The following is a 22,939-nucleotide window of genomic DNA, read 5'->3' on the forward strand; positions in this document are numbered from 1 at the left end:
CCAAATATTTCCAAGGATTTCTTTAAGTGAGAAGGACAAGTAAAAAAACTAAAATCTCAAAGATCTTTCATTCATGTGCAAAGCAGCTTCTATACAATACTAATTGCAACAGTAGACACTTCCATTTTGCTTCTTGGATACTTTTTTCCCCCCCAGATTGTTAAGATTTGTATGTGTTCTGCTGAACAGAAACATACTAAATTATTTTTTTAATCTCTTTTCCCTCAGATGGAATTTAAAAACAACCTACTCCTATTATGCTGCCCAGTTTCTACTTAATGCAGTGTTTTCTGGATGAAATATTTTAACAAAAAAGTCACAAAACTGACTGGGGTGCTGCCTATGAAATTCTAATAATTCCTCCCTCTAGACTATTCCAGCTGTTTATCCTATGAAATTATTTTACTTATATTGCACATAATTATAGGTCCTATAGAGTAGAGCTTTGCTTTGCAAAAATAAATATCCAGAGGTACTTTGTTTTCTCAGGCTGTTGAAAAGTCAGAATTCTGAAGTACACACCTGTCCTTACACACTGCTTCTATAGCATGCTCTATGCTCTCTCTTCACCTTTTTATCTTCTCTAGTGTTGGATAGATGAGGGGTCCTGTAAAAATGATGGCTTAGCCTGCTTCAGATAGCTGTTGCAGTGGTACCTTAGAGATTTATGTCCTGAAAGATCTGCATAGCAGCTTCCCATCCTGCTTTGAGAGGACAAAGCAGAGTAAGTTTTCTGCAGCTTTCCTGACCTTCTCTGTCCATTCCTTCTGTGCAGACAATTCATCTTCTTCAGTGCAGTCTGCAAGCAGAACTCCATTGAGCCAGTAGAGCCATGACAGGGATCTCCCTGGCTGTCTACCCCTTTGCTCTTTCCCCTGTGCTGTCACAGCAGAGAAATGACACTGTGACAAGCTAAAGATTATATTTTCTGCGAAGCAAGGCACAAACTGTGTAGGAATGAAAAGAAGAAGATAGAGTGACTGTGTGTAGATTTGAGGAGGGGAAACCCTGACTGCAACATATAAAAGGCCAATACCCTCTCATTTCTGTGTTGTGCAAATTAAATGTTCTGCTATACCCCAAGTTATTTTATAGAATGAATTCTTGCAATCTTTGAAATAATTTTATACATTTGTAGGTCTTGTCAGTTTTTAAAAGGATTATAAAACTTTTCCTTTCAACAAAGCTCTATTACCTTATTTGTGCAGTATAGCATTATAGCTTTTGGTGAAATGTCCTGCACATAACAAAAACAAAAGATCTTTAGAGAAAGTGTATTAGTTATATCAGATGTAAAAGTCATTGAATCTGAGACCAAATCAGCTTTCAGTGTAAAGAGGAATAGACTGAAAGAGTCGTGCCACCACTGTTAGGGCTCCGTACTGCTCCCCATGTCTCCCTGTGTCACAGCCCATCCCTGCTGTGCACAGGGTGACAAGTAGAGCTCGCAGGGAGTGCAGGAGCAGAGGAGGATCAGCATGGCAAAGCTGCAGCCAGCAGCATGGATGCAAAGGACAGTGTCATGCACTAAGAGACTGGCAGCAGTCAGATGCAGCACCCCAGCAGTCAGCACCAGACTGGATGAAGCGTCACCACCGCAAGGTCCCAGACAGCACAAGACAGGAAGAAACAGCCGCCAGCACTTGCTAAATTCAGGAACAGTGGATTAATTAAAATGACGAAGGAATGAATCACTATCCATTAAATCCTCTTGGTGATGTTTAAGACTGTAAAAGCAAAGCAACAACAATGAGCACCGACATTAATTCAGTATCTTAACCATTGACATTTTGCAGACAAATCAAAGCAGCTTTCAAGCTGATGCAAAATGTAAAGCATTTTTCCTGCATGTAATTCACATTTATATGGAGATCTGTAAGATCCTATCTGTTCTTTTAATGATATGTCCAAATTACTCAAAGCCTAAAAAAATGTTTTTTTAAAACAAGCATCAAAAAAAATCAAAATCCTGGGCAGTGAAATGAATAAACATAAACGTGGCTGGAAACCAAGGATGCATGCTAGGACATAAACCAAAAAAAAAAAAAAAGAAAAAAAAAAGAAAAAAGAAAATTACCATGAGTAGAATTGTAAATTAAATTCAAGAGAGAATTTAAACATAATGTCATCAGAAATTCCTCATTTCATGACCATAACCACTGAAGCACTTTTCAAATACAGTCTGTGGAACTCACAGACACACAAACATACTACAAAACCATATTTTTGTAGACTTAACGTGGTTCATTTCAATGATCTGCTTTGCAACACAGTCTTACAAACAGGCAGAAAAAACAGGGTGATAACTCACTGTTGCTGATAACTCACTGTTGCTATGTCAGGAAAGACTAGTCCTGAGTCCGTGTCAGGGTAAGGGTTTATGTTTTTTAAGAATTTTTTAACTCAAGTTTACCACCTAAGAAAATATAGTATATAATGACATTTTGGGAATGAATGCTTTTAATGATATAACAATCAGTTATACTGAAAATTATGGGAAATACAGGAAAAATTCACCCCCTTTACCAGCCCAGGAAGTACAACATTCAAACAGGTGTTTGAAATGAAGACTAAAGGATTTAAAGAACTCCATTCCTTTCACAGATCTTATACTCTATTTAGTGACTTCTGCAGCTGGAAGTGCATTGCTGTTATCTTTTGAAACATTTTCAACATTGAATCATAAAATGCTTAAACATTTGTTTAACATGATGTGCTGTGAAAAAAAATGCAGTTAATACCCATGTAGATAGAGGCTAATATAGAGGCTAAAATACAATTGAAAGAAAATCTCTTCATTAAAGCCTTTCTGAACACACAATCAATCTGTGGGATGAGGCCTCAACCCCAGACAGTTAACTTTGATCAAAGGACCAGAGCAATGTGCAGTTTTCTGCTGTAAGTTAAGGAAGACTCCCTGATAAAGGAATTGTGTATTCAGCAGGAAAGGCTCCTTTGTAAATCCTTATGCAGCGTGTGTACTGTGGGTGGTCCCACGTCACATAACACTAAAAAGGTACAAGGTTGTGTCAATTCACCAGCTCAGCCTAAAGGGAATGGTACAGTTCAGTCTGGCTTTCTGGACCATCTGTGTCATACTTCTGCCCCCAAGCTGCAGACCCCATTCACTAGTATTAAAAGGGAACAAAAATATTTTAATTCCTATATATTTGACCAGCTGAAAATGGGAAATAAAGGCAAATGAAAGTGTAATCCCATTTGAAGTAACACTGTCAAGTAGATTTTCAAACACATTCATTTACATACCAGACAGATCCTTATTACTAGCTCCAGCTGCCTGACCTAGCCCTGACAATCACGGGATTACAGAAATAGCAGGTCCCGTGTCATTCACCAGATATAAAACAAAGTAACACTGTTAGTGTCCTGGAACTACAGCTGTACCAAGAAGTGTGCCCCCCTTGAAATGGAAGGCATAAACAGAAACACAAGTTTGTAAATGACAAAAACTTAATGGTTGCAGGACTTTATGGATATATTAAATGTCCTCTGAATACTGACAGTGTTAAGAATTACTTCAGTTATTCACCACAATTTTCTTTAAACATAATGTCATGTAATAATCCTAGGTTTCTTTGTTTATTTCTTTGTTTCTTCTTCTTTTTCTTTTTTTCCAATTACATATTACTGTTAGAGTTTAAATTATTAAAGAAACATACATTTTCTTTCATAAGCCTTTAACATTTTTATGAGGGGAACTGGAGGGACAGATACTGATCCTTTCACTCTCTTGACCAGTGACAGGGGTCAGGGGAATGACATGAAATTGTGTCAGGGGAGGTTCTGGTTTAATACAGGAAAAAGGTTCTTCACCCAGAGGGTGGTTGGCCACTGGAATAGGCTCCCCAGGGAAGTGGTCACAGCACCAGCCTGACAGAGTTCAACAAACATTTGGGCAAAGCTCTCAGGCACAGGGTGTTCTGTGGAGAGCCAGGACTTGGACTCCATGACTCCATGACCCTGATGGGTCCCTTCCAACTCTGCTTACTCTGTGGTTCTATTCTACAGGTGAATTATCATTATCTTGGAACTTTGAGACCATAAAGTATTTTTAATTGATCAAACATTTTTATCCTTCATATGAGCTACTACAAGCCTTTTATGTGGCTCACTAAGGCAATCCATCTGGAAGTAAGATATTCAAGGAATTATTATAATTGCACCTCTTTTTTGAAATGTGTTTGTTCTGTTTGTGTAAATGTTAGCATGAGATGTTTGCTGTATCATCATCGTCAATTACAACAAAAGTATTTGGGGTATAAGTTAAGTGAAAGAAACCTATCTACCAGCTATGCTTTAGAAAGAATGTGGAAATCCAAGTGTCTCTCTCAATAGGGCAAGTGGATAATTTATGGATAATTCATTAGAAAACAGAAAGGAAAAAAGCACAAAACAGAGTGAGAAAGAACCAATTAAATGCCCATTTCTGATAGGAAATTCTTAACATGACCAGTTTTCCTTTTAAGGTTGTACTTTCTCAACAGGTTGCATTTTCTCAGCATTGCAATTTTCAACATTTCTTGTCTTCAATATAAATATTGGAGGACAGTATAAATATTTTTTCTAAAGTAAAATAAATGAATACATAATAAATGAATACACATGCTGCATTTCTTAATGTGTGCAATAATAAAGAACATGACTACTTACACTTAAAAATCAATAGAAATAAGAATTTTGTCTGTAGACTCAGCTGTTTAACATGTACCGTTAATCAATTTGAAAAGAAAATCGTTATAGTCTCATGTCATTTTTTTTTTTCCCTGAATGACACATACTGCATTTGTGGAGTAGTGGGTGTGTAAATAAAACTATCTAATTTTGTCTTATTTTCTGTAAAGCTACTTACATTCTAATTCCAGAAAAAAAATAGAAGAAACTTTATCTCACTATCTGTCCATCTTCAGAACTAGATCTAATGCTCCTGTCTGTCATAGCACAAGATAATGAGAAACTATCAGATTTCTGTTTCTCAAAGATTCCAAAAGATACCAGGCTTTCAAACATTCAGTGAAATACTGCCCGCTTTTAATTACTCACACCTTCCTGGAGCAAGACTAGATGTTTCAAGGAAAAGAACAAAAACTTTTCTATATAAGTTTGTCATTGTCCCTTAGATTTTTCTTGTACTTTTCTCATTCTTTATTTTTTTCTTTATTCAGCCTACACTGACCTACCTTTAAAATTGTGTTAAACTCCAGCTGGAGATACCCAGCTGCAGTTTCTGACTTGACAATCATAATCATGTCCTAAACTAGGAGCTATGGGATTGCTCCCACATCAAGAGGTGTTAGTAGACTTAACATTTTGTATTGTTGTAAGAACAAAGTTTTGATGTAATGATGACATTTGACTGCGTATTTTGAATATAAACTAGGCCTCAATCCATCAAGTCCTTAAGCATGCATTTAGGCACCTTCCCTTATCCCACTGCTCACCAGTTAAATATGGCATTAAGTAGTTCACTAACTATAGCCAAGGGTGGCAGTTGGAAGGTCACAAATTCACAAATCAAAATTTTTACAGCCAATTAATTTCTGCTTCTGACTGCTTCACAAAGTAACTTCAGTTTCTTTACAATGTATAGGACGCATAATTTTGGGGTTTATTCACTAAATGAAGATGCTTTGCACAGAAAACAGCGGGAAAAGCCATGCCATGAAAGTAAGAAAGCCATTTTAAATTAGCAATATTGTTTTTCAAAATATTTTTCATGTTCAATACGACTTCCACTAGACTTCATCTGAAAGGTCAAAAATTATTCAAAAGATATCATAGATTTTTATTTCTTTTTTTCTGTTAGGCCAAGCAAATTTAGCATATCAGAAGAGTCATATGCAGCCATATCATAAAAGATATGACAGGAAACATGGAATCATTTTTCATTCATAACTTTAGTCCTATCAGTATTAAAATATATTAAAACATTGGATTTTCTAACAGTCTTTTGGACGCAAAAAAGATTCTGAAAACAGAAACAAATCAAATTACTTTTTTGGAGCTAGAAAAATTAGGAGATTTAGATAATTTCTGCTTTAAGTTCATAGCAAACTATCCAAATAATAATGAAAGCATTAACATAAAAAAATATGTTTTGGTTGATTAATATTATCTTTTTCCACATGACATAAAATACAGAAACATTAATGTTTTTTGCTCTTATTTAAAACAGACAGGTTTTGAAATCTCAAAATTTTACTTTATTTAAATTTTATTAAAATATTTTTCACAGGTTTCAATTTATCAGGATGCTTCATCACTCTCATATTTTGGGTGGGGTTTGGTCGGTTTTGTGTTTTGATTGGGGTTTTTTTTGGAAATTTTTTCAAGTTGTAGAAATTTTCTTCTTTATCAAGGCATCTCTTTACCTGAGGCTTTTCTGATATTCCAAGAGATGACTTGCCAGGCAACTTCTTTGTAAACATTTTTCAAAGTTCCTCATCTAAGTTTTCACAGCTCCTAAAAGATCATAAATTATTAAAGAGTGTAAGAATTTGTATGCTCTGCTTGAGAAAAAATAATTAAAGCAGCTCCAATAAAAATGAGAATTACCTGAACTTGATGAGAGTTTCTTTGATGCTTCAAAAAGCTGGGGTCATTTTTTTGCTTTTTCCTTTTACATAAAATTTAATTTGTGTTTTCCTTTATAATATCAGATCCAAGTAGAATAGAAATATCAAATGTAATGATAAAGTGTTACACTGGTATCTCTGACTTCTGAGAAGAAAAGCCCCAGAAATTTCATTAACCTCTCTATTCTTGTGAGATTTAAATTCCACATCAAGAGGTGTAGATAGCTTGGATTGGATAATCATCTTGTTCTCAAGGTGATATTTGTACTGAAATTCCTACAGTTTTGAAGATTACTTTTCACAATGTGCAACATGAAAAAATATTTCTCGTGATGCAAAAAAAAAAATCAGAGTTAGAGTTGAGATCTAAGTGACTGAATGTAAAAGCTCTTTGTTATTTGCACATTTTTTAATGTTATTTAATCCTTTGAGGAAACAATTTATTTTTATGGCATTGCAAAAACTGGTTAATGAGCAAACAAGTTCAAGTTCAAAAGTGAGAAGAAAAATACTATGGGATAGCTGACCAAAGCTGTGTTGAAGATGTTTGCAGGCCCCATATCTTGCAACATCTCTGCGTATCAATTGAAGGACTTCTTGGGAGTTTGCAGGGGAAGGAGGTGAGAGTGTTTTCTGTTGTTGTTGTCATTATTTTTGCTGGTTCCAACAAGTCTGTTTCAGTCTTTTGGGGAAAAAAACTAACAAAAAAAATAAACTATTGCAATGTCTTAGCTCTTCTTGAAAAGATGCAGTTTACAAAACCAAGCTACCTTTTACATTGTCATCTATATTTTAACTTGCATAACCAATTTATTTTACAAGTGAAATCAGCAGTCTGTCCTTCAGAATATTTCCCATGTTCAAAACAACATCTTTCACTTATTCAAATATTTACAGGAAATTATCTAAATTGTAAAGATATTCTTTTTTTAACCTCGATATAATACTTGGTTCATAATTCTGCAATAACTGCTACATAGATGTATCTGTAAACTGGATCAGCACGCTATCTTATAATATTCTTCCAACTATATTGCTTTCATGAACAGGAGGCAGCATAAGCTCTATTCTCAAAAAACCCCAAAACAACCAGACAACATAAAATAACCATCTGATGTTAGCATGGTAATATGCATGTTGCAAAGACAAGGGAGTTTCCTTGATTTGCTCTTTTTTTCCTCAACACATGGAATACCAGCTTTGCAAAAGATACAGCAAATAAAAACAGTTTATTTACCAAAAGCAAGGCATATCCAGTATTTGATTGTTGAGTTGGACACGTACTCTCTCAAGAAATCTGTTTGAGATTTTTATACCAGAAACCTAGGGAATAGGGAAGGGAGCACTTTTTGTGGGTTCCTGTAATGTTCTATATCCCATTCAGTTCACAGCTGCACAAATTTGATTTGCATTGGATTAAAGCAATATGAATTTTTAAATTGTTATGAAATTATTTAAAACTCATGAAATCTGTATGAGAACCCTGTTACCTTTTTCTATCTTATTTAAATTTCAATTTAAATTAAATGGGTTTTTGGGGGGGTTTTAAAATTTTTTTCTTCTCTGTTCCTACCCTTCCAAACACCACAATGCTAGATTTTCACTCCCCAGCTTCAGTGCTCTGGAGACCAATATTCCTTTCCATCTTCAGCATAAACCAAACTGTAATAATTTCTAATTTGTTTCCCAGGAAATTCAAAAGTCTCATTTCATTATGGAGTCCCAAGGAGATTAAATTCCCAGTATAGTCTTGCACAAACAAGGATAATTTTAACTACCTTCAGTGAAAACCTACACACTTTAGAGCACACCTTAAGGAGAATAACTTGTCTCTTCCTTTGACTAGTCAGAACTGATCTGAAAATATTTCTAAAATATATCAAAAAGCTTGAAATTAACCTTAATGATATTATGATATGTAATAGGAAATGAAGGACTTCTAATTTAGGAATTTATTTTCCAAATATCTGGGTATTGAAGGCAAATACTCTACTTGATAATCTAGTGAAAATACAAGCGATTCTTTTTATACATATTTTTTTAAATAAATTAAGATGCAACATATTTTTTTAATGCTTTTAAACTGAGTGTTAATTCCTACCCTGGAAAAAGTAGCTGAAACTTTATTTTCTTCAGAGAACAGCCAAGATATTGGTAGCTATCCAAGTAGAGGCTCTACCAAGTAGAACACCAGCTAGAGAGATGTTTTCCATTCTAGGTGTTGTCATAGCAAGAAAATAGAATTGTTTATTCACTCCTCTGTCCCCATAGTGAATGAAAGATTATAATTGTTCCTCGTATCTTTTTGACATTGTGCAAAAGTCGAGTTTTAGATTCATTTGCAACATTTAAGTTATTGATCCATGCTTCCTGGCTGCATGCATGCTACTGCCCTCATCACTTCCCTGTTTTATAAAGCTCCAGGTAAACACCAAGTATGTTTGGCAGTACCAAAGTCACAAACAGCCAAGCTATACCAGGTTTAGTGGCATGTTACTTTTAGCACATATATTAAGTCAACTTAGACCCAAAATTATGAAGTAGACTAAATTGTGAAGGGAATGTAAACAAATATGAGCTTAGTTCATACTATTATCTACTACTTCATTTAGACCAGGCTTCTCATCCATATTTATGTTAACAAGATATATTCTGGGGTTTCCTTATGTAGTCTGTAATATCTCTTTTTTTTCAGCATACAAAGAGTGTGAGGAAAATCCTGTAATTCAATTTTTCTCTATATGAGGCTTAGTTAGTCTACAATTAATCCTCTAGTCAGACATAAAATTAGAGAATAACACTGCTTCACTACAGAGAAAAGCCATAATCTACTTTGTTTTACAAAAACTTGTCAAACAACCCATATTTTCTGGAGTTAATGGGGATACTATTTTCCCTTTTGGTCACTTTTTCTGAATTAACAGCCAGAATCTTTTGGAGGAAGGTGATAGAACTTAGAAGAGGGATGAGAAATGTATGAACATTGAAATGCAGAACAGAAAATCAAATACATTAATTTTTTTTAAAACTTGCAGATGAGAATTTTCAGATATGTGATTTGATGGACTTAAAGGATCAAAATCAATTAGTAAAACAAACCTACCACATAGATGAAAGACACCTCAGGCAGAGCTCTGAGAAACAGTTGTGAAACCAGTACTTGGCAACGCTGCAGAATATCTGAATGAGTGTCACCCATGCTGTGTTATACAGAAGAATTCTCTCCTGGTGCTGAAATGAAAAATAAACAAAACAAAGTAAAACCCAGAGCAGCAGCTAACACAAGACTGTTTTGATGTTCATTGTTTTAAATTATGATGTTCATTGTTTCAAATTATTATTTTAATATTCTTGTGCATGGGGGATTTCAAATATTGCAAAAGAAAGTGAAAAGAATCATTCTAAATCTACCCAAATTTGAGAATGGTCAGATTTATGACTGACATTTGTTAAATGCTTACTTTAAAATTTGGAATGTTATGCTAGACGTAATTACCTGTAACAATAATTTTACCTAAACAGAATTGTATTTTAATGCTTGCTTTCTTGAAGATTAAATTAAAAACAGTGCATCACCAAAATGAAAAGAAACTAAAACCCAGTGTAATTGTTATCTACGTGGAACCAACTGTTCAGAACAGATGGAAACAAGCCTTATATAAGGGATGTTCTGAAATGGGGAATGAGGGAAAAAACTTTAAAGCTTTTCTCTGGCAAAATATTCTAGATAGAATTAACCAAATACTACATATAAAAAAAATTGTACACAACATTTTTATTAATGATGAATAGATATCTGGCCAAGAAAAAACAGCATTGTTAATTCCTGTAAATGTGGCAATTGTAAGGAATGGATTTGCAAGACTGGAATTGAAAAGCTTTCTTTAGGATACCAGACAAATCCTCAGGTTTCAATTTCTTTTCCTGAGTTTCTGCCTGGAACATGATAGCTTGTGTGCACACCTCTCTCTCAGTATGATGTCACTCATTCTTTAACTGAGGTGGGCACAAAAGTCTTCACAGTCACTCACACACTTGGCAAACAAGCACAGCCATATTTATCATGTTTGGCATCTGATGCCACGGGTAACATTCTGGTTTTGCAGTGCTCGAGTCTTTGTGGATAAAAGTAATAGCCCATTCCCCGTATCTTAAAATTAAATACACCATGGAAACATTCTTCTCTAGTGCAAGCCCTATCCTGCTGGTGACCTCCCCTCCATAAACCTACTTCCTTTCTCACACTGGAAACAGATGAAAAACAGTGGAAATAAAACATAGAATCAGAAAATGATTCACCATACTTTCCTTACTATCTTCCCAATTTTTAAGCTAAATAATATGATGCCTCTCTTTGCCCTGGTAACAATCTGTAATAGTATTACACTCTTTGAAAGAAAACAAAGCCAAAAAGCCAAAAAAACCCAAACCAAACCAAACCAAACCAAATACTTAATAGGAAATTTCCTCTAGATCAGGCAGAACCTAAAAAGTCAAAACAACATTGTATACTAAATTGTAATTGGTGGAATTAAAAGCCCACCAGTCAAAAATCTTCTGAAGTCCCTTAACACAAATCCCAAAGTTCCAAAGTTAATATATTAAATAAAGAAAACTTTTGGTCCAAAATTTATTTTTTGGCAGAAAATGTTAGCAATTTAAAGTGTTAATTCAGACAAACAATTTCTTTTGACTAATCAACTTTTTTGAATTCAAGTTTTTGATTTTTTGTGTGTCACCTGCACTAGATAAACAGGTAGTTACAACAGAGCAGTTAACTGCTGTTTTAATTGCCATTTCCTTTTTTTTTTTTCAAATTGTCAGAAATCTTGTTTCTATTACACTAAATTTCTAGCTATAGTAGCTACACCATGTCATCACAATGTTATCCTGGGTCATTAAAGGTTCCTACTAATAAAAAAAGGTCAGGTAGAACTTTTGCTGTCATTGAGGATTTAGTCCAAATAGAATTACAGACATGATCATTGCAAATTTCTTGAGGGAAATTTTGAACTGTCAAGAAGCATATTTATGAAATGCAGTTTGATTTACTTATTAATCGATCTACTCCTTTGGAAGCCAGGCCATTCTTGGTTAGTTTTGTCATCAATTAGCTTAAACATCAGAATACCCTCTGTAAATACCATATAATCTTATCTGTACATCTCTTCTTTTTCTGCTAACATTGTTATCTTAGACACATCTTACAACTTTCATAAGCATGTATTTTAATTCATGTGGAAAACATAATCTTACAGCTGGTTTTACTTTCCACCTACAGGGCTCTCAAAACATTTTACTTACAATTTACCAATTTGTTAAAAGTAGATGCTTCACTACTATGGGACAGACGTCAAAAGCCAAGCAATAATTCCAAGCTACCCTACTATCTACAAAAATAAAAATATCTTCAGGCCTTAAAGTATAGGAAAGCAATGTTTTTTATGTTATTTCGATTATGTATTTATTTATACTAAAACAATAAAAAACCCCAAAACAACTCTCAAATGCCAAACTGTTTATCTCTGCCTGTGAATGTATTAATCAAGTGTTAAGATGTACACATGAATACACACAAAGGTACATAGTGTATGCACTGATGAAACTGTTGATTGAAAAAAAAGGCAACGGACCAGAAAGCTTTCTAAAGCTGTTGAGTAGTATCAATTTTTCATTTATCACTGCAAATACAGTTTTCTAAAAGCAAACATTTTGTAACTGTTCAAGATTGGTCTCAGTTCTTATATAGTGGAGTTTGCACAGCTAAAAATACAAAATTATATCATTAAAAACTGCACCCTTCTTTTTGCTCTGATGAATAAATTATGTAACTGTTAGAAAACGTGCAAGTTTCACATATAATAGTTCATGAAATTCATACAAAGTGTCAGCGTGCATCTAATAACAAATAATTCACGTTTCATTTTTAATATATGGATTTTTGTGCACAAATATTAAAACGTGCACAGTGGCAATATAATCTACAAATAGGGTATAAGTATGGGTAGTCATATATCTTGACCACCTTTGTCCAATTTATATTGTTGTTCTTTTGAATTCTGGCTGTAAATTGGACAGTTTAATGAAGCTATCTTTCCAACTTTGAGGCAAATAATTCCTTTCTCTTGCCTGTTTGTGACTTTCATAGCTGACTGGTAATAAACAGCAGACCTCTCTTAATAATCTCTAAATTATTTTATCATCTAGATAAAATTTGCTTTATTGCCTTATTGCATCTATCCCAATGGAAAACACACATAAAGTTCTGATACTACCTTTTCTGTCATATATAATGGGCACCAGAAATAGATACATTAGTTGTTAGTTTTTTAATATAAAAACCTAGGAAAAGAAATATATAATTTTCACAAATAAAGAGAGAAGTGGCATGAAAATTGTTCAATGATTTCACAAAGAAACAAGAAGAAAAGAAAAAAATTACAAAGTCTCTTTTTGCACAGTTTTACGTTATCAGTTATCAAAGCTGACCATCAAGAACTGCAAAGGTTTTCTATCTTGGATGCCTGAGAAATCAAACCACAAGTAAAATTCAGGGATTTTAGGTTTTAACACATAAAAAAAAAAAAAAAAATCAGCTGGTAATATGTGACTAATTCCTGACTAGATATCATAGATAGATCTCTGGAAACAGGTTCAAACATTTAAGTGATATGTAAGAATTTAGCAGGAAAAATAAGGAAACTATGGGATACCACTATGTAGAGCACTAATACGCATTTGTTTTGAATACTACATATGTTATGACAGCTGTATGAAAAGGAAGCAAACAGAAATGGAAAAAGAACTATAGAAAGGGAAAAAAGGATGGTCTGAAATGTGGAACAAATGCAGATAATGAAAGAGTAAATACACTGAAGGTTTTTTTAGAAAAGACATAGGAAAAGGAATGACAGGTCTCCCAAATCATGGATGAATGGGGGAGTGTACATAGGAGAAGACATTTGAATAGTTCTAACCTAAGTGTATTAGAAGAGAGAGTAAAACAAGTAAACCAACAGAATACTTTCTTACCATCCCATCAACACTTATTTTTATAGTTATTTACAGTATGGTATCTTTCCAACCCCCTGAAATTCAGACAGGAGTGTCTCAGCCTACTTTGTCTTAACTTATTTTGAAAATAATCCTTATCTTCAAGTGTTTTCTTATCTCAAAGCTCTGAATCTTTCCTTTTTAGAATGTTTTCATTTTTAAGGGTTTTGTTTGTTTTTTGGGTTTTTTTTGCTTGTTTGGTTGTTTTTTTGTTTCGTTTGTTCTACAGAATTGTGGAGTTCTTTTGGTTTGAGTTGGTTTTTTTACCTTCTTTTTTTTTTTCCTCCTGAGTGTTTTTTGATTGTGGGTTTGTTAAGGTTTATTTTTCCAGATAGGGAAGAAATGAAAAATTACAAAAAATATTCAAGATATGAGCAAATACTGTGTTCTGTTTTGCTTTCTGTCAGTACATTAATAATTCCTAAAATGCTCTATTTGTTCACTTTCTTGTACCTTTTTCTCAAGCATCTTCCAGTGAGCAGAGCAGCATTCCATCTAACTGATGGAGAGAGGGTACAGAGCAGGATGAGCCTTTGATCTGGTACAGCATATTATGCCACATTGAGACAGTGAAAATATAAATTATTACTAGCTATTTAAAACAGCTGAGATCACTGAGAAACAGTAGCACAGATAAATCCTGTGGGACTATAAGAAATCCGTCACTTCAATTACAATACTGATTGACAAAGGGGAAGTACGAATCTACTTGGAACAGTTTTACTCCAGAAAAAATTAAAATAAACTTTACTCTTTATTGTGCTGAATATTTAAAAATTGGTGCAGTAAACTTGTAAACAGAGAAAAATTTCCTATTGTTTTACAGTTTTATCCATTGAAATATGGGTCATCAATAGCTTGAAAGACGACAAGGAAGTGGTTTTTTTTTTCTATTAATTAAGCCTACAATTCAAAGAATTCCCCAAACTAAGACCTTATAAATTGATGCAATAAGTAAAAAAATAAATAGCAAAAAATAGGAAAATTAAAAGAGTCAACCAAATTATGTGCATTGATGCAGACAGTTGATTAGTATTATTTACACAATTCGTTGGTTTGTTCCTGTTGTTCCCCCCCCGGTTCTGTGTTGGTTTCACCCACTTGTCAATTATTGTAAACCCTGGCCCCTTTTTCCAGATTGTTCCCCATACATCACCCTCATCCTGCCCCTGAGTCCTATCAAGCCATGTAAACCCCACCTCTTGTTCTAGTTCCTTCCCTGCCTCTCAGCCCTTCCTCGAAGCCGCATTGGCGTTGTGACTGCCGCCCCTCCCACGTGTTTGTTCCTATTGGTCCCCAACATTGTAAACCCTCCCCCAACTCCTCCCCTGAGATGCCCTGATTGGTTCCTGTGTTTGTACCCTCCCCACCTTAAATTGGGGCGCACAGAGGTGTTCATTGCTCAGTCTGTCCTACCCTCGACCTTTCCAGTCCTTCCCTCATCCACTGTTCCCGTTCCTGGAATAAAGCCTGGTTTCTGGAGAGAACCTAGGACTCTGAGCTTCCTCCTTGCCTTCATCGGGCACCCACGATGCACCTGAAGCCACATTTCCTGAGGGCTAACAGGCTCTGAAGGTTCGGTCTGGGACAAACATCTCCCAGACCGTTCCCCACTCCCGGCGCTGCCAGCGGCTAGGGAGAAGGAGCTAGCCAGGGCAAGGAAAGCCGCGGCAGGGGCAGCGTCAGTGTATATTAATTGTGCTATGCTAGTGGAAGTCTCATGTTTATTCCTTCTTATAATTTTGGGAAGGAGCTGGAGGGAGAAGATAGATGAAGTGATGAGTGGTAAGTGAAACCTTAAATATGTAAAAACTTCGGTTTCAAATCGCTGCTAAGAATAAAAAATCTTGCTTTATTCCTTTCTGAGATAAACAGAAACTCAGGATAGACACAATTCACGTGTTTATAGAAATCATGGGAAGATGCCTATTTTGGAATAGAATATGCATTCTAAGAATCAATAATAGAGAACATTATTACCATATCAATAGTTGAGTTATAATGGGATGGAGCACCACTCCCTATGACCAAATTTCCTTATCAGAGTTAAGATTTCAGGTAACTGAATTGTGTTATTGTTACAACTGTTTGTCAAGATCTACAATTTTGTTCTGGATAATAATTAATTCTGCACTGCCTTAAAGGCAGTAAATAATCTTTTGCACTCTATTACCAAGTTATTAAAAACCAGGCAGTAATGCTGTCCTATAAAGGTGCCACATCCATTTAAGAAAACTTTCCATGATCAGACCCTAAGACATATCAATCCATGTTGCATAAGAACATTTAACCTTCACCTACAAAATATTTGGGTTTTTTCCAGATGTTAAGTGTTCTGTATTTGGACTACTGTTAATATTTCTAACTGCCTGGTTGAGGTCATATATTCTAAAAAACTGAGGTCCTCATAGTGTTTCTGTGCTATGAAGTCCAAGATATTATCAGGAAAAATAAATGTAAAATTAGACTGCTCTTAGAACCTGGTTTGCCATGTAAAGTAAACTGATTCACAAAATTCTTAAAAACATGCTATTTCCTAATTTGTTTGTTGTGGATTTCTTTCTATTTATCTATACAAAGATTTAGAGAATTTTAGCAGACACTTGAAAGTATGTGTAAAGAAAATAATTATGTTTCAAGGCCTCTCACTACTGAATAGTCATTACTTTTGATTTCGGAAGGTCCACAAGACAAAAGATTTGAAAGGTGAAATATAATTATTTAACTATTAACTTTAATAACACGTAATTTGTCAAGCATCCTTTTTAAAAGACAAGCAATGAACTTCCTACGGAAAAAAAATTTCATTTTACACATAGATTAATCTAGATTGGAAAAGACTATCACTGAGTCCAACCACAAACCCAGAATTGCCAATTCCACCACTAAACCACATCTCTAAATGCCACACCTGCACATCTTTTATATAAAACTAGGGATGATGACTCCCGCTTCTTTGTGTAGCCTGTTCCATTGCTTGACAACCCTTCCCGTGGAGAAATTTTTTCCTATTTTTTCCTAATCTAAACCTCCCCTAGTGCAACTTGTGGCTATTTCATCTCATCCTGTCACTTGTTACTTGTAAGAAGAGACCTACCACTTCAGGATGTTGTAGAGAGCGATAAGGTCCCCCTTTGAGCCTCCTTTCCTCCAGGCTAAACACCCCAAGCTCCCTCAGACACTTCTCATCAGACTTGTGCTCCAGACCCTTCACCAGCTCTGTTGCCATTCTCTGGACACACTCCAGCACCTCAATGTCCTTCCTGTAGTGAGGGGCCCAGAGCTGGACACAGGATTCAAGGTGCAGCCTCACCAGTGCTGAGTACAGAGGGATGATCAGCACCCTGGTCCTGCTGGCCCCACCACTGCAGACACAAGGCAAGGGTGCCATTGCCCTTCTGGGCACGTGGCTGCCTCATGTTCTACCAGCACCAAAACTGCGCTGTACTGAAGTAATACATTTTCCACCTTCTATTTTGTGTTCATATCAAGGATCATCATTACCTAAGAGCACCTAGCATAATACACTTAAGGACACCACATGCCTTTTGAAAACTGTTTTCCTCTTCTTTATCATGTAGTCCTTTTCTTAGGCATGATGCCTGCAACAGTATAGGAATTTTCACTGTTTTTCTGTGAACTCTGAGAAATAATCTAGGATTTGTGAAGATAAAAGCTGGTTAGTTTTTAAAGAAAGATTTCTCTGCAGATTTAGAATTCTACCATTTTCTCTCCTCTGTAGCTTTTACTGGCAATCATTTTGTTTATACTTCCAAACTATTAACAAAAATAACATGCTGAAAATGGATTTATGATTAGCCTCCCAGGATGCTCTGGCTGAATGATGATTCCCTACATGCTTCTATTTTCAGATCTATTTATTAGATTAAAAAATAACTATTAAACATATATATCATTTTATGGTGATTATGCTCATTGTTTTTAATCAGAATGCTGCATAGTGCTTAACTGAATACTTCATAAGCCAAGAAAAGTACATAGAAACATTGAAGAAAAGAAATTGTAATTCAGTGAAGCAAAACATCAAATTTGTCCTCTATGCTTAAAAATGTGGTGACTGACATTGTGGAATATTATTTTTTAATTCCCTCTGAAAATCAACTTATATTGGTTTTTCATTGCCTCGATATCATGCGCATAGATTCCAGTTAAGTTAAATTATACTATCAATTATATCCCTGGCATTTTGCAGCTCATCAGATTCATGTCTCAATCCCCACATTTGTAAAAAATAATCTTTACCTGATTTTAATATCTGTGGACGAGGAACATTTATTTTAACTATTACAGTAGAAGTCCATTAAGAGGAAGATAAGCTTCTGATGTTTAGGGGAAAGATTTAATATTTACTGGACTATGTAGTTATTATTACTATGTACACATAATTACTTTTACAGGTCTTTTCTGGAGGGTGCTGAATATGAAGCAAATTCATTTGGGTTGCTGCTCACCTGCCTTTGCATGGAAATACAGATACATATTATTCAACGTACCTCATGTACATTTCAGCTCTTGCACCCAGCGCTGTGCTAAGCCTCTTGAAATCAGTTGTCTACCCTTTTCTATGGAAATGTGTCTTCCAAAGAGCTGAGCACCCACTCCCTGACAGAGGCTGTGTGCTAATCAGGTTGTCATTACAAAGGCCACAGAGGTAACTGTGCAATTCTCTGCCAAAGTTAACATGAGGGATCGCTGCTGGGAAGGGCTGTTGTCCCAGGCAGTCACAGCGCAGTGCCTGCTAGGAAAAAAAAAGCACAGCAATTTAGTGTGCTGGACAGAAGAAGATCACACTGATACAGACTTCTAACATAAAGAGAGAATTGGATGAAAAATGACTGACTGGACAGACTCCTTTTCAGATGGAAAGCAGAGAATGTGTCAAATGTCTCACCGACATCACTGAAAATATCATGAGGTCCTTCTGGCAGCTATTGGAGCAGCCACAGAAACTGGAATTATCTCTACAAGCTCTTATCAGTGAGATGTTAGGGGACTCTATGGATGTTACAAATTAGCTGACGTAGAAATATGTTCGGTTTCTTTAGTCCCTTTTTTAGGAAATTGGGAAATAAAGGGGAATGTATAGAACAAAACAGTAATATATTAAAAAATAGGTTAGCTACTACTTCTGATTTGAACACCATATATTTTATTTATAACCTTGGCCTTTTAATGCGACTAAATATTTTAATGTATTCTTATTAAACCTTCATATTTGTGATATTTTGGGGTGACTTAAGTAGTTAAAACTATGTCCTATTTTCATTATTTTATCAGTCATCAGGAGACAAGGCTTGTTTTAATTTGGATTTGAATCCTACCATAGCATCTGAAAAATTACTCGTTGATGCAGAGATTTACCTTTTCCCACAGTGAAATTGAGGTGTTCTGCTACTTTCACGTGGTCTGGTTTTGACAGTTTTGACAATAAAAGGAAAAAAATCATTAATAGGAAACAAGTTTAAAAAAGCTGTTAATTGACATAGTTTTCTATAAGGCAGTCCATTAAGAGACTTTTTATTTTTTTGTGGTTTTAGTGTAGAATAACTTGAAATGTGTCTTGATTGGCAGTTCTAAACTTGGCTGATGGCAGATGATTTCTCTGCCTGTTCAGACTTTCACAGGTTCATTGGCTGTGGAAGTTAGCATTGGTAGAAGTTCTGCTTTTTCACGGTTAGACCTCCAAGTAATAAATCTTCAAGAAAAATAATATGTATCAGCATAGGGAATGTTCTAATCTCACACATAAAATAAATTGCTGTTTTAAATCCCATCTGAACTTTTGTATATAAAAACTGCCTTTCTCCTTTGTTTTGCTAGTGTGTATTTGTATGTGCTTATGCAACGATTGAAGTACACATTTACTTGGAGAACCTGTGGTCATTGAAAATAAATGGGTGTGTAGAGTGGGTGAGAGCAAAAATGAGTGTAGTTATTTTTAACATGGATTATTCAAAGAATTTGGGACTTTCCTTTAGTGAAAAGGGAGACATATTTCCAATTTCCTCCTATTGCATTACTAATCAGGTAACACTGGGAACTAAAATTGGACAGAGGAAATGATGGAGGCATGGGAGGGTTTTCCTTTCATTTGATGTCTGAGAGAGAACAGAGACAACCAGGGTTTCAATTTTCTTTGTTTGCTTGCTTTACATACTTTAGAAGCAAAAAAAAAAACCAACAAGATAATAACTTTTTGATGTTAAGCACCCAATTTGAAATCACCAAAAAATAAAAATGAAAATTACTGATTAGGACTTCACACAGCCAAATGAATGTATTGCTTGAGGAATAACTATGAGTGAACAATTATTTGTCTGTTACCATACTTTTCATTTGGCACTTCATGTACCACTCTGAGAAATTATTAGAAACAAAGAGAAATGCAATGCTACTTGGCATATAAAGCATAAATACTTACTCTAATACAACACTTCATTTCATGTGCCAAAAGAAAAAGATAAATTATTCCTCTTTTGTACATTACACATATTATAGATGGCAATAGAGATGATATATAAAATATTTCAGCTCTAGCAACAGCATACAAAACCAAACACTGTCATCCAGAATCTAGAAGTGCTTTAGAAAGATAGACAAGCATTTTATTTCCATTTTGAACACTAGCAAGCAAAGACCAAATGTATTAAGCAGTCCATGTAACGTCACATGAATCAGTCACAGAGTCTGCGTTTGAAACTTCTAAAAATACACCGATTCATTAGCTCATGGATTTCTTGTCAGTGTCTTGAGCTTCTAAAGTATTCATCCTTTCCCTACCACTCCACACCTCCAATTTTTATGCTGTAATCCTATCAATTTTCTTTATCCTACTGTGTAACATTTCAACTTTCAGATTAAAAGTATTTTAATACAGGATTATGAAGTGGTTCTTGCTGATTTAGCTCTTTTCTGCTCTTATTACACCAGAGTTTTTTTAATAAGTGTATGCTTGCAGTAAATCTTTCTTCTCACAGCTATGATTGTTCTTTACATTTTTTCCTAATCTGTGCTAGACTGCTGCTGATTACCCTCTTTCAGAGGTGAGTTTCCTAAATGCTGGCCCCGCATATATATAAAGTTTAGGAATCTTTCAATATGCAACTTTTTATAAGTTAGATCTGAAGGGGCATTATTTCTCAAAGGTGGAGTAATTTTAGCAGAGAATTTAAAAAAAAAAATCAAGTGTCACTTGTTATTCATTCTTTATTCCAGATGAACAGGATACCTTTCTCATGTCTTAAAGTCCAAGGACAACCAAAGTCTTGAAAGACCACACAATTTTTAATTCTAATTTTCATAAAATACTAGATATGAAAAAGGGTTGCCATGAATAAAGTGTCTGTTTAAGAGGCTGTACATGTTTTCAGAAGGGCAAAAAGGGGTAGGAGTTTTTAAACAGAAAAGAGCTACAGATCACAGAAAGGCAAACAAAAAATAAATTATTTTTGATTAAAAAAACCCAATTAATTACATTAAATGTAACTAAGTCTATCTCTTAAAATTAAACTTCTGATAATTCTTTTCATCAAGAAAAACATTAGTAAAATTAAATTGATTCTTCAGTGCATTTTTTAAAAGGAAACTAAACATTATGAATCAGTATATTAATTATGACTGGAACAGGAAACACATCTAGATGTGTATTAAAAGGAAACTAAACATTATGAATCAGTATATTAATTATGACTGGAACAGGAAAACTGTTTCAAAATAAAGATATTATCACCCATTACATGGAGATTCACTACATTATTATTTTTTAAATATTAGAAAATATATGACATTGCCTGCCTGCTGGGTTTATAATGCAATGGTTGGCTTACCCTTTGGTATTATGGACACATAGAAGCAGCAATGTTTATAAGATAGGGTCAATTGCATAACTGATCATGCTGACAACTGTTAATCGTGATAACTTCTGCATTTTCAGAACCATTTAGAAAGAAATTTAAATGTAATCAATAAACCAACATAGAATGGAGAGTCTAGAGTTCTTTCAGGGAATTGCTAAGATTGCTAAGCCATTGACAGCTATTATAACACTTTTAATGTGAAGCAGCACCTGAACAGGATACAAACCGAAAAAATGGAATGGAATCCTTGACGGAATATTGATCCTAGACAAGTTATCTTAAATTCCATAGTAATTGCCAATAAATTGGGCCAGCATTCAGTAACTAATTGTAGTGCTTTTTGATATCTCTACATCCATATCTACTGACCTTTACTCTTTGTTATGTGGAAAATTTAGGACTTTTTAAAAGCCTTCTGTCTAAAACAAATAAACTCTGAAAAAATAAAGGGTTGTACATTGACAGGTAGAAGTTAATGCTGCAAGCTAAGTTGTAGGTATGATCATTATTCTTACTAGTGGAGAAAGAATGCAGAATTTCAGTGCATTGATTCCATTTAGTAATTTATGTTTTTTAAGTGCATTCCTTAATGTTTATAACTTACCTATCATACTCTTTTGGAAACAGTTTACACTCTGAAACTTCAAAATACTGAAATGCTTTCTATGTTCATATATTCTAAGTGCCCTAGGTAGGTAGATACTGGGATTTAACACACCATGTCTCTAAACAGGACCACAACTGAAATAAATTTTCCAGGAAGAGTCTGGAGAGGCACCTGGATGACTGTGAAGAAAGCAGAGCAATGATTACTTCATTCCTTTGCATAATGCAAAATCATTAATTGAATAAAATCAGGGAATTACTAGCTGCTGATATTACTGACTAATGCCTCTTGCTGTAATGTATAATGAAGATCCATTAGGGTTAATGATCTCTGTAGAGCTCACATATTGGAGTTTAGAGAATTTCTCCTTAGAAAACATTACCTATTGACAACCACAGAGTCACTCTGGATTACTGAAGAACAAAGACAAGGATGTGACCCATTTACATGCCCCCATTGGTCTTTCCTGTCTGACACAGTCCCCCAAGGAGGTTTCATTATCCATTGTTCAAGCTTCTGCTTTCCTTAATGGGCTCTAACTAACCTATGGTTTCTGCCAGAATAAGGTGTGGGGTCACTGAGCAGACAGTGAGCCCAAGGAAGGATTAGTCTGTCTGTTACAGAACACCCTGTGAGAATGCAGGAGCTGAGAGTAGAAAGCGGCATCCTACGCAGTACAGAAAATCTGGTACCATCTTTGCTTCAACATATTGAAGCTAAAAGCTCAAGTTAGTTTTCAACCTTTTACTGAAAACAAAATTCTTGTAACAAAGTGTTCAACTAAGTAGGAAGTTATTGTTCACAATATC

The 22,939-nt window shown here is 34.9% G+C and overlaps 1 long non-coding RNA gene across 1 annotated transcript; it reads left to right on the forward strand.

Moving 5' to 3' along the window:
* Nucleotides 1–15,021: 15,021 nt before the first annotated feature.
* On the forward strand, nt 15,022–20,543 carry LOC107198444. The gene is made up of 2 exons (XR_001518982.2): nt 15,022–15,431; nt 18,065–20,543. It is a non-coding gene; the product is annotated as an uncharacterized LOC107198444 (long non-coding RNA).
* Nucleotides 20,544–22,939: the final 2,396 nt, after the last annotated feature.

Source organism: Parus major, chromosome 2, assembly GCF_001522545.3.
Source record: "Parus major isolate Abel chromosome 2, Parus_major1.1, whole genome shotgun sequence".
In the NCBI taxonomy this organism is placed as follows: Eukaryota; Metazoa; Chordata; class Aves; order Passeriformes; family Paridae; genus Parus; species Parus major.